This window comes from Salvia splendens, chromosome 7, assembly GCF_004379255.2.
Source record: "Salvia splendens isolate huo1 chromosome 7, SspV2, whole genome shotgun sequence".
NCBI classification, from domain to species: domain Eukaryota; kingdom Viridiplantae; phylum Streptophyta; class Magnoliopsida; order Lamiales; family Lamiaceae; genus Salvia; species Salvia splendens.
In genome coordinates, this window is record NC_056038.1 from 14,369,549 (window position 1) to 14,389,390 (window position 19,842).

Sequence of the window (19,842 nt, forward strand, 5' to 3'; positions counted from 1 at the left end):
ATCTTGTCGCACATGATCGTGGCATCTGACCCCGAGCGGGAACACACAGATCTATGATATAATTTAGCCTGCATTTCCCAATTTATCTTCTGTTTTTCTTAGTTTTGATTTCCTTTAATTAGGGAATTAACATTAGGTGATAAGCTATCGTTGCAATTTTTATGATGGGATGTAGTGTAGTATTTGAATTTTGTGAGATTTTAGCTATGCATTTCAGATGTAGCCCCTTTCTGTTTCTTCTTGCTCTGATCTAATTATAATATCAATGTTGAATTGTCCCAAAAATAATCATGCTAAGAGTGAAGAGTGAAGTAAAATCATGCTAAGAGTGATGTGTTTTGTAAACAAGAGTGAAGTAAAATCAGAACAAGAGTGATGTGTTTTGTGAACAAGAGTGAAGTAAAATCAGAACAAGAGTGAAGTGAAATCAGAACAAGAGTGATGTGTTTTGTGAACAAGAGTGAAGTAAAATCATAACAAGAGTGATGTTTTGTAAACAAGAGTGAAGTAAAATCACAATAAAAGTTATGTGTTTTGTGAACAAGAGTGAAGTAAAATCATAATAAGAGTGATGTGTTTTGTGAACAAGAGTGAAGTAAAATCAGAACAAGAGTGATGTGTTTTGTGAACAAGAGTGAAGTAAAATCAGAACAAGAGTAATGTTTTGTAAACAAGAGTGAAGTAAAATCAGAACAAGAGTGAAGTGAAATCAGAACAAGAGTGATGTGTTTTGTGAACAAGAGTGAAGTGAAATCAGAACAAGAGTGATGTGTTTTGTGAATAAGAGTGAAGTGAAATCAGAACAAGAGTGATGTGTTTTGTGAACAAGAGTAAAGTAAAATCAGAACAAGAGTGATGTTTTGTAAACAAGAGTGTAGTAAAATCACAAGATACATCAGTAACATTAAACGTAGACGGAAACTAACTATATCGAAGACGAATCTTAGAGCCTACAGCCACCGCGCCCCGCTCTTGTTCCGAAACTCCGCTTCTCTTCTACGGCAGCTCATCGTTGCGTCTCCTTACCCGCCGACGCTGATTCCGGTGAGTCCGACGTAGAGGTAGGTTTTGATTTGGGGTTTTTTCAGCATTGGCGCGACGATTGAATCCGCCAACAGCCCCTCCGCCCCGATCGCCTTTGCCAGCTCCCCCACCGCCGCCAGTATCCTCTCCGGCGCCACCCCCAGCTCAGAATTACGATTTGGAAGAAGAAAGGATCGCATATTTGGAAGATTTCGCGTAATTTGATCGCATGTTTTAGTTCAGAAAGTAATTTCCAAAAATATCCTCAGCATATTTTATTTTATTAAAATTAATAATATTTGTTCCATTAAGATGTGTGGCTGAGATTTGTTCTCTAGTTATACACTTAAGATTAGTTATACCTTGATCACTACCCTATATATATATATATAGGGTAGTGATCAAGGTATAACTAATCTTAAGTGTATAACTAGAGAACAAATCTCAGCCACACATCTTAATGGAACAATTATTATTTATTTTAATAATATAAAATAGGCCAATGGTATTTTTGGAAATTATAATAGTAATACATGTCATGATCTGGAAATTGGATTGATCCCCAAATTCACCGGAGCTCAGAGATTCGTGCTTACGGTTCAAATTAGGTCCGTGATTCCGGTGTGTGCGGCTCCACCGGTCAGGCTCAGATCCGACCAGTCGTTGCCACTGAAACAAGAAGTTCCTGCTCCGCCATTGAAACAAGCAGCTCCAGCTCCACCGCAACCATCGTCGGAGTTAGTATTAGCTTCATCGTAGGAGTTAGTATTAGCTCCAGCTCCACAGGCCGAATCCTAGTAGCAGCGAAGCAGCGGCGCCGAAATCGCCCGCGGCAATGATAATCGCCAAGCTCTTCTTACTCAGGCCGCCGCATTTCCCCGCCGGACCGCCGCAGAGGCAGCTATTGCCGCCGAAATTGAGCTCCAATCCGGAATTAAACGACGGAAGTCTCCCCGAGATATCGTTATTTACCACGGAGAACTTCTTCATTTATTGTGGTTTGATTAATGGTTATTGCGGTTTGATTAATGGTTTGAATCAACAGAATCCGGAAACTTGCGAGGGACGTGTTTTTGTGGAGCCGTCATTCATTTATTGCGGTTTGATTAATGGTTATCATATTTTAAATTTTGAAATGCCAAAAGCTATGCGTCAACGACACTGAGTAATGTGGAGTAGCTTTGAGTTTTATTTTTCCAACAAAAATTATTAAATAATTATTGACCGAAAATAATTACTTTGGGAGATTAATGTCCTGCGAAAACAACTTCGATATCATAGAATCCAGGACGTGGAATTGAAATTAAAATTAAAATTAAAATTGAAATTGAAGTCTTTAATTCTTAATTTGTTATATTTTAATAGTGATATATTTTATTAACATCACTCTTATCATGATTTTATTTCACTCTTGTTTACAAAACACATCACTCTTAGCATGATTTTACTTCACTCTTGTTTACAAAACACATCACTCTTAGCATGATTTCACTTCACTCTTGTTTACAAAACACAGCACTCTTGTTTACAAAACACATCACTCTAAGAATGATTTTACTATTAGAATGATTTTACTTCACTATTGTTAATAAAACACATCACTATTATAATGATTTTACTTCACTATTGTTAATAAAACACATCACTCTTATTCTGATTTTACTTCACTCTTGTTTACAAAACACATCACTCTTATTCTGATTTTACTTCACTCTTGTTTACAAAACACATCACTCTTATTCTGATTTACTTCACTGTTGTTTACAAAATACATCACTTTTAGCATAATTTTACTTCATTGTTGTTAACAAAACACATCATTCTTACTGTGATTTTACTTCGTGATTTTACTTCACTCTTGTTCACAAAACACATCACTCTTATTCTGATTTTACTTCACTCTTGTTCACAAAACACATCACTCTTACTGTGATTTTACTTCACTCTTGTTCACAAAACACATCACTCTTATTCTGATTTTACTTCACTCTTGTTCACAAAACGCATCACTCTTACTGTGATTTTACTTCACTCTTGTACACAAAACACATCACTCTTATTCTGATTTTACTTCACTCTTGTTCACAAAACACATCACTCCTATTCTGATTTTACTTCACTCTTGTTCACAAAACACATCACTTTTACTGTTATTTTACTTCACTCTTAGCATGATTTTACTTCACTCTTGTTCACAAAACACATCACTTTTACTGTTATTTTACTTCACTCTTAGCATGATTTTACTTCACTCTTGTTTACAAAACACATAACTAATAACAAAATAAATCTAAGAATTTGAATTTCGGATTTCCTGTGGATTTTATTCATAAACGAATTCTAGAATCTGACGTGGATTTTATTACTCGAATGTGAGACAATAGCGGTGGTAAAATGAAGTAATGAGTTAAAAAAGAAATGAATAGATAAAGAAAGATGATACTATCTTCAACCGTTAAACTGATAACAAAAACACTGTTTGCATTCCCTCTCAAAACCAAAAACCAAATGATAACACTTAACCCAGCAACCTCAAATTTTCTCAATTTCAATCAATTTCACCAATTTCCACCACCAACCCACAGACATCTCCTTCCAATCCAATCTCGAACCGTAAATGCGGCGGTGCAGAGCAGCGGAGTTAGTAGCGGCGGCGGCGGTGGTTCAGGTTTTTTTACAGCAATTGGGCGTGCGATAGAGCCGCCGCCTCACCCCCTGTAGTGCTGCTGCTCCTCCACCACCCGCCCATGATGATCATCATCGTCACCACCCGCGAACACGATCCACTCCAGCTTCTTCACCGGAATCGAGAGGTCGATCACCAGCGGCCGATCAAAATCAAAGGACAGTTGTGAATCAAAGGATTTAATTCACTGTGCAATGACTATAATACCCCTGACTTGTTATTATGGAGTAAATTTGTGAATGAGGGAGCTAATATCTCATTAAATTTGAAAATTAATATTAGCCCTTGATTTTTTTGATCTTGTGGCTATTATTTGTTCTCTAGTTATATGGTTAAGAGGTGTTTGCCATAGATCATGACCATATATATATATATATATATATATATATATATATATATGGATGTATTCATATCATTTTTCTACATTTTCTCAAATCTCCTTCTTCATCTCAACCGTTTATTTCCAAGATCTTAGGGCCTAAATTATTGGCTTTTACAATTAAATTAAATACACTAAAAAACCGAAAAGGATAAAAGAGGGAATCACTAAATTGTTTGTTATGGTAACTTCCATGTTTTTCTCCTTTGAAGATCTTGGCGGTTATCTTCTAAAATCACACCCACCAAACGTGTTTCTCTCCCTACTCCGTCGCTGAACTCTTTCTCTCTCCCTATTCCACGCTGCAATGAAACCGTATTATTGGCACTAAATTATTTAGTGCACCATAGAGGAAGCCGATACACATAATGTACCAAATTGTACTACGTAATGCATGTTATGGGTTATATAATGCACGATGTATGAACTGTAATGTATAAGTGTTCTGAGCCGTTTTGTTTGTTTATGTTATACAATTTCACAAATAGTTTAAGATTGGCACTGTTTGCTTGTTTGGCCCACGTTTCACTCATTCCTCAAGGGTTTAGCAATCCTTGGGGCTAGGGTGTAGTATGGTTCAAGCAACGCAACCGTAACTAAAGTACACGAGTATCAGTCCTTCTTCTATAGTTTAGTTATCAGCGTCGCTAGGGTAGTAGTTTAAGCCGATACACATAATGCATCAAATTGTACTAGGTAATGCATGTTATTGACTATATAATGGACGATTTGTGAACTGCAATGTATATGTTTTCTGAACCGTTTTGTTTGTTTATGTTATACAATTTCATGAATAGCTTAAGATTGGCACTGTTTGCTTGTTTGGGGCACGTTTCAATCATTCCCCAAGGGTTTAGAAATCTTTGGGGCTAGGGTGTAGTATGGTTTAAGCAACGCAACCGTAACTAAAGTACACGAGTATCAGTCCTTCTTCTATGGTTTAGTTATCAGCGTTGCTAGGGTAGTAGTTTAAGATTGGCACTGTTTGCTTGTTTGGGGCACGTTTCAATTTCTCCCCAAGGGTTTAGAAATCTTTGGGGCTAGGGTGTAGTATGGTTTAAGCAACGCAACCGTAACTAAAGTACACGAGTATCAGTCCTCCTTCTATGGTTTAGTTATCAGCTTCGCTAGGGTAGTAGTTTAAGTCGATACACATAATGCACCAAATTGTACTAGGTAATGCATGTTATTGACTATATAATGGACGATTTGTGAACTTCAATGTATATGTTTTCTGAACCGTTTTGTTTGTTTATGTTATACAATTTCACGAATAGTATAAGATTGGCACTGGTTGTTTGTTTGGGGCACGTTGCACTCATTCCCCAAGGGTTTAGCAATCCTTGGGGCTAGGGTGTAGTATGGTTCAAGTAACGCAACTGTAACTAAAGTCCACGAGTATCAGTCCTTCTTCTATGGTTTAGTTATCAGTGTCGCTAGTGTAGTAGTTTAAGCCGATACACATAATGCACCAAATTGTACTAGGTAATGCATGTTATTGACTATATAATGGACGATTTGTGAACTGCAATGTATATGTTTTCTGAACCGTTTTGTTTGTTTATGTTATACAATTTCATGAATAGTTTAAGATTGGCACCGGTTGCTTGTTTGGGGCACGTTTCAATTATTCCCCAAGGGTTTAGCAATCCTTGGGGCTAGGGTGTAGTATGGTTTAAGCAACGCAACCATAACTAATGTCCACGAGTATCAGTCCTTCCTCTGGGGTTTATTTATCATCTTGACCAGGGGGTAGTATCAATCGATAAATGTAATGTGCAAATAATACTGTAAAATGTAATGTATCTAATCAGTGATGTACAATGTATGTACTATGATGTAAAACTTTTCCTGATATGTTTTTGTTATGATTGTATACAACAGTTTAGTTTGCTCAGCACTTCCCCACTAGTGGCCATATCTGAGGCTGTATAGATGGTCGACCTTCCTCCCCCTTGGTTTCCTATGCTCAGGCTCTTCCTGAGCTGTACTTGTCCCGGCCTCTGCTAACCTCTCCCGGAATTTTTGGGCAATTCCAGCTGGAATTACATCATCGACCGCTTCGTCGATGTCCAATCTAAGCTGCTTCGCTACTGTCCAACATACAATATCAGAACATGATTGAATGTATAATACTTGATGGTCGATGTATAATACTTGCTAAATAATGTACATAAGCAATTAGATAATGCACAACGGAATATTACATTGCACCAACTAGATTCATATAAACAAGCAGTCAAATAATGCATAATACTTGATAAATAATGTATAAAAATAGATAAATAGTGTACAAAGGCATTCAAATAATTCACCTATTCACCCATGTACACAAGCAGTCACATAATACCCAATACATGACAAAAAATGTAAACTAGTATTAGCTAAATAATGTACAGATTCAATAAAATAATGCACTCAAGAATATTGCATTCAGTCATTCACCCAAGTACACAAGCAGTCAAATAATGTTTAATACTTGATAAATAATGTAAACTTCTAGCTACTTAATGTACAGATTCAATCAAAAAATGCACACATGAATAATGCATTCACCTATTCGCTCATGTACACAAGCAATCACATAATGCTTAATACTTGACAAATAATGTAAATTACTAGCTAAATAATGTACAGATTCAATAAAATAATGCACACAGAAATATTGCATTCACTCATTCACCCATGTACACAAGCAGTTAAATAATACCTATTAATTGATAAATAATGAATACTAATAGTTAAATAATGTATTGATTCAATCAAATAATGCGCATAGGAATTTTGCATTCACCCAATCACCCGTATACACAATCAGTCAAATAATGGATAATACTTGACGAATAATGTGTAAACAGTGACTAATAATGTACCCAATCAATCAAGTAATGCACAACAGAAAATTACATTCACCTACCCCCCATTTACAAAAAACCCGCCTACGAATGCACCAAGGAATACTAAATGATGTACATCAACACCAGGAATTCTACATGCAAATGAAATAGATCCCTCACCTTCAACCGCCGTTGGTTGAGATCTTAAAGGTCGGCCTCTCTTCATCATAATGTATCTGCGAGACGAAACAAATATCAAAACCCACTAAGATTTCGTCGACAAAATCTGCAACTAAAGCATGGTAAACCAGAAAATAATTTCACATCCAATAATAGGCAGAACCCTAACAAAAAAAGGAAAACGGATTTTTTATTTCAGCAAATCGAGACCAAGGTGAGTTTGAAAACAAAGACTTTTTTGGGGATAAATTATTGAATCGACGAGAAGGTGGGATAGTAGGTAGCGGATATTGCCGATTCACGGTGAGTATTACAGAAAAATTAACCTTTTTGAAACCCTACCTTTTCGTTGCCTTCAACAAGATGGTCGCGCACTACGGGAATAATGTTTAGACGGCAAACCTTCCAAAATCGCGGTCTCTCTGTAGATTTCCGGTTGCTTCAGGTGGCGGCTAGGGTTTATAGAGTGGTGGGAATGTGGGGAGACAATTTGCAGTGATGAATTGATGGAGTAGATGGAAGGTGATAGCAGAATCCCTCTTAAATTTCGCACATTCCATTTTTGGGCAGTTTTGGTACTGTACATTTACTAATTTACCCATATAATGCACAAAAGGGCCCTAATAATGCAAGGACGGGATCATTAGTAAGCTTCTCATCCGGATCGTCCATCCCTCAAATCTAACGGTTCCAATTAAGAAGGAACTTAAATCTAAGGGAGGAAAAAGAGATTAACACTACCATATATATATATATATATATATATATATATATATATATAGGGATGTATTCATTTCCTTTTCTCATATTTCCTCCTATTTCCTTCTTGATCTTAACCGTTGATTTTCGAAATCCTATGGCCTAAATTTGTTTGAAAAAACATTAAATTAAATGATTACAATACCCGAAAAGGGCTAAATAGGAAAGAAATATGTGGGTTGGTTATGGAAATTCCATAATTCACGCTTATGAAGATCTCGGCGGTTATTCATCCCTGCAACACGCTCCAGACGTGAAATTCTCCACACTCCCCTCGCTGCAATTGATTTTTTTCGATCATCATTGTTTGCAATTATCGGATATCCGTTAACGCGTCCTCGTCGTTAGTATTTTTTTCTCTTGTTTGGGATTACACCTTCCATCTTCAGCGTGTTTAATTCGGTGCAGATGTATCAGAAAGCTCTTAAGGCTGACCCTGCATACAAGCTTGCAGCGGAATGCTTGGCCATTGTTTTAACGGACCTTGGAAACCAGCTTAAAGCTTGTTGGTAATACTCAAGATGGAATTCAGAAGTATTACGAAGCTATCAAAATTGATCCACACTATGATGTAATTCAACATTTTCCTGACTTCCATGATTAGTTTTCGTTACTTGATTTTTTGTTCTGGTATTTGAATTTTGATGTATAACTTCATTGCCTGCAGCGTGCTTATTATAACCTCGGTGTCGTCTATTCTGAAATTATGCAATATGACACAACCCTTAATTGCTACGAGAAAGCTGCAATAGAGCGACCTATGTATGTTGAAGCATATTGCAACATGGGCGTTATCTACAAAAATCGTGGGGATCTGGAGTCAGCAATTGCCTATGTATGACACAGCCCTTCCTGTGTCATAATGCATACGAATTTACCGTGTTTCGTTGTTTGGCACAAGGTTCTTGTTTCCCCCAAGGGTTAATAAGATTAGGGGCTAGGGTATAGTACGTACACATTAATTACAAATTGTAAAACAATTCGAATAATGCACCAAATTGTAGCGAGTAATGCATATTATTGACTGTATAATGCAAATTATGTGAACTGCAATGCATACGAATAAGATGTACCATGATACGATGTTTGGCACACGTTTCTTGTTTCCCCCAGGGTTTAATAAGACTAGGGGCTAGGGTATAGTACGTACACATTAATTATAAATTGTAAAACAATTCGAATAATGCACCAAATTGTAGCGAGTAATGCATATTATTGAATGTTTAATGCAAATTATGTGAACTGCAATGCATTCGAATAAGATGTACCGTGATACGATGTTTGACACACGTTTCTTGTTTCCCCCCAGGGTTAAGACTAGGGGCTAGGGTATAGTACGTACACATTAATTACAAATTGTAAAACAATTCGAATAATGCACCAAATTGTAGCGAGTAATGCATATTATTGACTGTATAATGCAAATTATGTGAACTGCAATGCATACGAATAAGATGTACCGTGATACGATGTTTGGCACACGTTTCTTGTTTCTCCCCAGGGTTTAATAAGACTAGGGACTAGGGTATAGTACGTACATATAGCAACTTCTTGTGTCTTGCATTAGGTCATGTTTTTGTTATTGGAACTTTATATCTGTCATAATGCAACGTTTGGTTTTTATTTAAAGAAGTCAACTTTGTATCAGTTGTGTTCTGGTGAATTATTTTGTTTGTTCCCAATTTTTTTTTCTAGGTCATAATGCAACATTTTAGTAATGGATATATTTGACTATATAATGATCATAATATCAGTTTATGTATGACAACATATGGTATTGAGTAATCGATATATTTGACTATATAATGATCAAAATCTGAACTGCAATGCATACGAATAAGATTTACCGTGTTTCGTTGTTTGGCACACGGTTCTTGTTTCCCCCAAGGGTTTAATAAGATTAGGGGCTAGGGTATAGTACGTACACATTAATTACAAATTGTAAAACAAATCGAATAATGCACCAAATTGTAGCGAGTAATGCATATTATTGACTGTATAATGCAAATTATGTGAACTGCAATGCATACGAATAAGATGTACTGTGATACGATGTTTGACACATGTTTCTTGTTTCCCCCCAGGGTTTAATAACAGTTTATGTCTGACAACATATGGTATTGAGTAATGGATATATTTGACTATATAATGATCAAAATCTGAACTGCAATGCATACGAATAAGATTTACCGTGTTTCGTTGTTTGGCACACGGTTCTTGTTTCCCCCAAGGGTTTAATAATATTAGGGGCTAGGGTATAGTACGTACACATTAATTACAAATAGTAAAACAATTCGAATAATGCACCAAATTGTAGCGAGTAATGCATATTATTGACTTTATAATGCAAATTATGTGAACTGCAATGCATACGAATAAAATGTACCGTGATACGATGTTTGGCACACGTTTCTTGTTTCCTCCCAGGGTTTAATAAGACTAGGGGCTAGGGTATAGTACGTACATATAGCAACTTCTTGTGTCTTGCACTAGGTCATGTTTTTGTTTTTGTTATTGGAACTTTATATCTGTCATAATGCAATGTTTGGTTTTTTTTAAAGAAGTCAACTTTGTATCAGTTGTGTTCTGATGAATTATTTTGTTTGTTCCCAATTTTTTTTTCTAGGTCATAATGCAACGTTTTAGTAAAATAATGCACTAAAATGTCTATTGCAGAATTGATATCCGATTTTAATATTCCATGGACCCCTGAATTCTGACGAAATGATTAAATTAAAAAATTCACTTATTGGAATAAATAATGCCGCCCGTTGATATGTCTTATTCAATACAAAATTTTAAATAATAATAATTTCTTGGTAAATAATGCAACGTTTTAATCAAATAATGCACTAATTTATCTAATGTTGAATTTATATCCAGTTGAAATATACCATGCACCCCTGAATTCTGTCGCAACGTTTATATACACTTTAAATTTACCATGCATACTTTTTATAATGCATAATTAACTGTAAATAATGACGATATAATTACACATAATGCTCAAACTTTGCATATACACAATTATTATCGTAACAAACACTATACTGCAAATAATGACAGTCGATAAAGGAGTAATGCACAGATTGTAAAACACAATGCACAATCTCTAATACTGAATACAGACAATTTACGCAGTCTCAAAATCATTAGCTAATATCCAAACGCACTTATTAAGTTGCGAAAAAGTACAATTTTAAATTGAAACATCTATCCGAATATCAGTTTACCCATTAACCAAGATCTCATTATAGCCGAACCAAGACTCACTCCAAACCATAATTCTCGTCAACTGGAATAACATCGTCAACTGCATCGCCAATTTCTGATCTTAGCCGCTTCTCTGATATGGAACAAACAAAGTAATACATCAAAACATTATCAATAAATCAAAATACATAATGCTGCTAGCTTTTTGCAGATTAATGCATATAACATATGAAATAATGCATAACACAACCTCATAATGCATTAAAAATTACTCATAATGCATTGTCTAAACACAAAAATGCACATGTGTTACACATAAAATGTATTAAACAATATAAATAATACCACTCATATAATGCACACAATATTACAAAAAAATGCACTATTACAGATTCACAATGCAGTACCCACACAACATAATAAAAAACTTTCATACTAACTGGGCAACTATTACAACACACCCAATACCCTTACTAATGCATAATTTAGTAAACATAATGCATAAATTATGTTCCATAATGCACAGTATATACTAAAAAATGCACATATGTACTCTTTCCTGAGTTTAGTCACTAAAACACACAACACCCTACATATTGCATAATTTACTGCACATAATGAATACCACTCATATAATGCACAATATACTCCAACAAATGTACTATTACAGATTCTCAATGCAGTACCCGCACAAATTAATAAACATATTTCATCCTAACTGAGTAAATATTAGTACACACCCAATACGCTTAGTAATGTATAATTTAGTAAACATAATGCATAAATCATGTTCAATAATGCACAGTACAAACTAAAAAAATGCACATATGTACTATTTACTGATTGTAGTCACTAAAACACACAACACCATACATATTGCATACTTTTCTGCATATAATGACGGTTTCAGTATAGACATAATGCACTAATCAAATCATATAATATATAAAAGTAAGCTTCAATGATTTACGTAAACAATACACGCAATACCCATAAATTGCATCATATACTGCAGGTTATGTCAATACATTTCTACATAATGCATTACATATACAAAATAATGCAAGAATACTGACCAATAATGTAGTACAGCCAACGAATACTGCATCAGAACAATGGAAACAATTATGTAACCTTCAGTTTGTGTTGGTTGACTCTTGAAGGGTCTGCCTCTCTTCGTCATTGATGCTCTGTAATACACACCAACGAAATTAGTTAAATTCCTTCATCCAAATCGACAAAAAACATAGATATAACTCAATAATCAACCAAATCGTCATTACTGAACAGAATCGACATCACACTGAACAAAAAATCGACAATTTCCAGAAACATCTACAAAATCCGTATGGTTTCAATTGGAAATATCGAACATATACCAAATACAACTCAGCAATAAACTAAAAAAATTAAATAATGGACAGAACCCTAGATCAAAAGTTTACAATTTCATTTTTTGAGGAAAAAATTGACCCAAAATATTAAATAATGGACAGAACCCTAATTTAAATGCCCCAAAACGAGTCAAGGAGTGTAGATTTGGGTAATATTTTACCACCGGTGGACTTTAATCGCCGAAATCTTGGATCGCTGCTGTCAATTATTCACCCTCGATGAACGGCTAGAGTTTTAGAGAGTGGAGGGAGTGGGGAGAGTGGAATAGGTTGAGAGAGTAATGAATGAGAGAGGTTGAAGAGACGGATACTTTCAAATCGCTGAAAATTCGCGATTGCCAAAAATATGGTGCTGCGAATTTCTCCCATTTACTATATTACCCCCATAATGCATAAGGTTAGGTTTTATAATGCAACGCGGACTGAGAATTTCAGCATCAATATGGTCCGTTGATTCATATGATCTAATGATTAATATTAAGAAGAGAAAAGGAGCTTAGGTATGAAAAGGAGAATAATGCTCCCCTATATATATATATATATATATATATATATATATATATATATGGTAGTGATCTATGGCAAATACCCCTTAACCAAATAACTAGAGAACAAATCATAACCACAAGATCAAAAAATCAAAGGGCTAGTATTAATTTTCAAATTTAAGGAGATATTAGTTCCTTTAATCACAAATTTACTCTATAATAAAAATGCAGGGTATTATGGTCATTGCATACCAATTGAATTAACTCCAAAATCAGGGTAAGTTCGAAAAATTGAATTCAATTGCAAACTGCGTCTTCAACCGAGCGTCTTCAACCGAACATTCTCTCTTCTCTGTTCTAGAAATTCACCTGTTTCAGCTCCAGGTGAAGGTCGGAGGAGATCTCCAGCCACTCGCCAGAGAAGGAGGAGGGGAGCACGCTGTTGGGCGAAGGAATCGGACAATCCGTATCTGGATTTCCGGCAGTCGATGCTGCAGATGATTCTGGAGAAGGAGATTTACGCGAAAGAGGAGCTGAAGCACCTCCTAACTGCTTCATGCACCTCAATCCCCCTTACTATCACTGCACCATTGTCCGCACCTTCGCCAACATCTGGAACGCCCTCTATTCCCTCTCCGCCTAGTCTCTCTTACTTATGCATTCGCTTTTCACAGCCTTTTGACATCATCACTTGTGCTCTATCAAATTGTAAATTGTTGCTGCCTTGTCAAAATATTTTTTTACGCCGTACGCCTCACCTGGGGAACTGCTGCTAAATTTTGTTTACTTATTTATGCTTTCTGGAAATTGGATTAATACAGATTATTGACACGTAAGTGATGTATTTTTATAGGCTTTAATTTATTATACTACTATTGATTAGTGACAAATAAATTATAATGAAGCATGGTTCAATGGATTTGAATACAATTATACAAGTACCAAACCTTGAGAGAAGCTATGACTTTTCTGGAAATTGGATTAATACAGATTATTGACACGTAAGTGATGTATTTTTATAGGCTTTAATTTATTATACTACTATTGATTAGTGACAAATAAATTATAATGAAGCATGGTTCAATGGATTTGAATACAATTATACAAGTACCAAACCTTGAGAGAAGCTACGGTCATAATATTACAATAGTGAAGTAAAATCATACTAAGAGTGATGTGTTTTGTAAACAACAGTGAAGTAACATCATAATAAGAGTGATGTGTTTTGTAAACAACAGTGAAGTAAAATTATGCTAAGAGTGATGTGTTTTGTTAACACCAGTGAAGTAAAATCATGCTAAGAGTGATGTGTTTTGTAAACAACAATGAAGTAAAATCTTGCTAAGAGTGATGTGCTTTGTAAACAAGAGTGAAGTACAATCAGAATAAGAGTGATGTGCTTTGTAAACAAGAGTGAAGTAAAATCACAATAAGAGTGATGTGTTTTGTAAACAAGAGTGAAGTAAAATCAGAATAAGAGTGACGTGTTTTGTAAACAAGAGTGAAGTAAAATCAGAATAAGAGTGATGTGTTTTGTAAATAAGAGTGAAGTAAAATCAGAATAAGAGTGATGTGTTTTGTAAATAAGAGTGAAGTAAAATCAGAATAAGAGTGATGTGTTTTGTAAACAAGAGTGAAGTAAAATCAGAATAAGAGTGATGTGTTTTGTAAACAAGAGTGAAGTAAAATGAGAATAAGAGTGATGTGTTTTGTAAACAAGAGTGAAGTAAAATGAGAATAAGAGTGATGTGTTTTGTAAACAAGAGTGAAGTAAAATGCGAATAAGAGTGATGTGATTTGTAAAAAGAGTGAAGTAAAATCACAATAAGAGTGATGTACTTTGTAAACAAGAGTGAAGTAAAATCACAATAAGAGTGATGTGTAACTAATCCGTTATATTTGGGATTTTTTGGGAGAAAATAACTATGATTGTGGATAATATCAGCCAACTTAAATTAGGACTACGTACCATATTTGTGACAATTAGCTATATTAAACATGACATAATCATTTTTTGTAAAAATAGAATAAGTAGAGATGTAACTTTATTTCAAGCAAATAAATCAATTTAAATTCTACTAAAATTATTCGCTAATTGTTATTAATAATACATGTGTGTACAATGTACTCATTTGATTAAGGTAAATGCGCATCACACGTGGGTTGATCTAGCCGTCAGCCTTCAACAAACCCTCCGCCCCGCTCTTCTCACTGGTTCCGCCGAGCAGCTCCTACGCCTTCTTCGCGTAGTCTCCATCCTCGCCGCTCTCCTCCGGATTCTTCACGTCGTTGTGATATGGGCAGAGGGGATCTGACTTTCAACAGTCAATATATGCTAATGCAACAGTAAATAGAATTGCTCTTGAAATATCCGAAACAACATAAATTTCTCCGGGGAAATATTCAAACTGAAAAATTCAAACATGATAACCGACTCAGCCGACTACTATAAAAGGGATTCCATGTCTATGGTTGCTTTCAATCTCACTCAAATCACCTCTTTCAACACAATCCAACAACCATGCAATCTCTAGCATCACTTCTCCTCTTAATCTCTCTTCTTTACTGTATCTGTAGATTATTTTATGTTATATATCCTTATAACATTTGGGTTGATCTAGCCGGCAGCCTTCAACAAACCCTCTGCCCCGCTCTTCTCACCGGTTCCGCCGAGCAGCTCCCATGCCTTCTTCGCATAGTCCCCAACCTCGCAGCTCTCCTCCGCCTTCTTCACGTCGCCGCTCGAAGGAATTTCGGTCTCGGCCACGGGTTTGTCCTCAGCGGCGGTGGCGGGGTGGATTTGGGGGTAGCCCTCAGCTTGGTCGACGTACTTGCCGACGCCCTGGGTGGAGTCGAGCTTTCCGTACTCGGAGGCAGCGCCGAGGAGGTCGGCGGAGGAGCTGGCGGCCTGGGCCTTGTCGCACTTCTCCTGCTCGTTGCTGATAGGGCTGCATAATTTGATTTAAATTTGATAATGTAATTTCCAAAAGTACCATTTGCATATTTTATATTATTAAAATAATCAATATTTGTTCCATTAAGATGTGTGGCTGAGATTTGTTCTCTAGTTATACCTTTAATATTAGTTATATCTTGATCACTATCCTATATATATATATATATTATATTCAATGTCGAACTAATTTTAAAGACCGAACCAGAGACCAAATCTCAGCCATCCAAATTTATAATATAGTGGATCTAATAAATCAGTCAAATCTTTAATTTTTTAATCTTAAAAATCGGCTTAGGGGTTGTATTGGAAGACGAATATTTTCAGTAGTTAATTCTTTCCTAAAATCATGCACAATTATATATGGATTATATTGTCATAATCTGTCCATTATCCCACGTTAATTATTGTAGATAGATAGTATCACTATTTTATTTTCTTATACACTCAACCAATATTAATGGAGGATTCAATCACCACCACACCAACAAGGTAGATCAACGAGATTCATAGATTTTCTGCCACACCCATAGCTCAAGCTTGAGATTTCATCTCTATTGATTTACGCCTGCAATTACAGTTCCATCATCAATTTACGTTTACAATCACATCTCCATTGTCAAGTCACGCTGGTAATATCACGCAATTCATGCGTCTTCAAGTGATCATTGGGTTCTATTCCAACACTAGACAACCAAGAGGATGAAGAGAATGAATCCGAAATTAAATTTATTCAGTTTAAAAAGAAATCAGAGCATTATATAATACATTTAAAAAGAAAACGTGATGATTATGGGGAGTGGTTGTTGTGTTATATAACTTCATCTTATAATCAAATTTCTTCATCTTTTAATGTAATAATTTCACTCGAGAAGTGGACACATTTTAGTTATAATGAAACAAATTTCAACAATTCAAAATAAATAATTTCATCTTATGACATTATTTCTTCATCTTATTAAGAATTCAATTCATCTTATATTGTAATCAATTCCCCTTATACATTTAAAATGAATCAGATCTGAACCATTGAAAAAATCCAAACTCATATCTTGAAGAGCACCAAGAAATCCTAAATTGAGAACTAGTTCCACAATACTAATAATTTGGTTCACCATGATACACAAACAATTGAAACCAATGGAAGTTTAGTAGAATCAAATAGATAATCAGTGTGAACCGAATAAGATTTCAAAATACATATGTAAAATCTTATTCGATTGGTTTAATATACAATGAAAATGGATAGTGTATGCTTGAATTAATCTTCTTGTTTTAACTTTCGCCAACATCGCATCCATTTTCCCCTTCATATGTAGCTGTGCACCTGGCCTTGACATTCCTCTTCGCAACAGGCTTCTTGGCATCCCACTTCTGGTCTAATACAATTGAAAATACACATATTAATCAAATATCCAAAATTTATCCCAAATAATAATTTAATATCTTCATATTCTAATTTAAACCTTCAAAAAAAGTAACTTCAGAACGTAACAATAATTTCATCTTATACTTTTATTACTTCATCTGAGTATTTAATAACTTCATATTTTAATTTAAACCTTCCAAAAAAATAATCCAAATTTGAAGCAAACAAAATTTGAATCAAATCACTTCATATAACAATGTAAAAACTCCATCTTACACTTAAACTACTTCATCTTCACTATAATCACTTGTTTCGTGAATAGTGTTCATTAACTCCAAAAATCATAACCGAAATAGTAAAAAAAATGTAGACAACGATTGAACCATCCTAGACAGTAATCTAAAGACATCGATTGATTTATCTTACCAGTCGTTTCCTCAATCACAGGTGGCAATCTCGGGTCTGGCCTACTGGATTGCGCACCCCCAACCTTTCTTTACACAAGCAGCAGTTGTTTTACACTTGTTCAACAATTTCATTACAAAACATATATCTACAATTCACCATAGACTAAATTCCAACTACATAATCATCTTTACAACAGAAATAAACAAAGAAATAAATAAAAAAGAACAGAAAAGACTCACCACAAATACACTAAAAAATGAATCAAATTTCAAAATTATAGATGAAATCACTTCATCCTATCATTAAATTTCTTCATCTTTTAATGTAATAACTTCACCCAGGAAGTGGAAACATTTCAATTAAAATTAATCAAAAATTTCAACAATCCAAAATAAATAACTTCATCATATGATATAATTTCTTCATCTTATATTGAAATCAATTCACCTTATACAGTTAAAATGAATCAGATTTGAACCATCGAAAAAATCAAAACTGATATCTTGAATATCACTAAGAAATCTTAAAGTGAGAACTATACGGTAATAAAATGAAGAAAAAAATAGAACTATAACTCTCTCAATTACAAACACAGGGACCCAAAATTAAAATGACAAATCGGGTAACTCACCAGAAATGTCTGGTTCATTTGGCGCATATTTTGATCTCGGTTTTCCTTTCTGAGCACGTCCAACTTCAGAGGTTCCAATTAAATGGCGATGAACTAATTTGATAAAAAAAACATGAATTAACATCTATTAAATCTGAACTGAACTTTGTGCGATCAGAACTTACCGGCATCAGATACCATTTTCAAATGCAACTGCCACTCATCTAAAAACCATAGTTTAACAAATTAGTATGCAGGGTTTTCGAAGAAAGAAAAAAATGTACAACACAACAAATACCTTTGATTTTGGTCTGCCTCGTGTCAACCATGGTGAGAATCGTATGATAGCTAGGGCTCAGATTTCTCGGAAGTACTGTTTGGTGGAAGAATCTGTGAAAATCGTCTGCCTTGTTTGAAGAAGGAAATAGTGGGAGAAGAAAGTGGAGAGGTGAAAAGTTGAAGTGAGAAGAGGAATGGGTAAAATAGATTTACCGTAAATTCTGATTCCTTTTTTTTGCAAGCGCCAGTTACCATTTAGAGAGCATTGACCTAAACTAGGAATTTACTATTCTATCCTTGGGCTGAAGTAATTTATTTACAGGATGAATGACGGAAATAAGATGTACCATTTCTAATCTCATCCATCAAAAATTAGATCTAATGGCTAATTTTTGTTCTCTAGTTCTACACTAAGGAGGTGTTGTGCATATAAGAGGACCCTATATATATATATATATATATATATATATATATATATATATATGGTAGTGATCTATGACAAACACCCCTTAACCAAATAACTAGAGAACAAATTATAGCCACAAGATCAAAAAATCAAGGGCTAGTATTAATTTTCGAATTTAAGGAGATATTAGTTCTCTCAATCACAAATTTACTCCACAATAATAAGGCGGGGGTATAATTGTCATTGCAGCCAATTTACGTCATTGAATAAGAAGAAGAAGAAGAAGAAGAGCTCAAGGTGTTCAACCATGGCGAACAGAAATCTGTGTTAACTTTCTCCGATCGTATCGAATAATTGCGATTTCGAGCGGTTTTTGCTTGATTAGATACGCATCAGTCGTTTATGTGTACACACGATGTTTTCCCCAATGTTTTGAGCTTTGCTGTGATTTAATTGTTTTCGGAGAGAGAATATACAGCTGGGAATTGAGTTTCTTAGAAGCAAAATTCATTGAGTTTCTTCGATTACGCTAAGGTGGAAATCATCTAGTGCCTAGTTGGGCAACGGTGACCCACAAATAATGCCCATAATTCAACAGTCAACTCAGCAGCCATTGGGGAACTTTTACTTTAGCATAGGAAATTGAGTTTAATGTAATCAAATTTGTCAGTAAATATGGATTAATTTCCAGTGGATCTTTTCTACTCCATTATAAATAGAAATCATGCTAAGAGTGATGTGTTTTGTAAACAAGAGTGAAGTAAAATCACAATAAGAGTGATGTGTTTTGTAAACAAGAGTGGAGTAAATCACAATAAGAGTAATTGCGTTTTGTAAACAAGAGTGAAGAAAAATCAT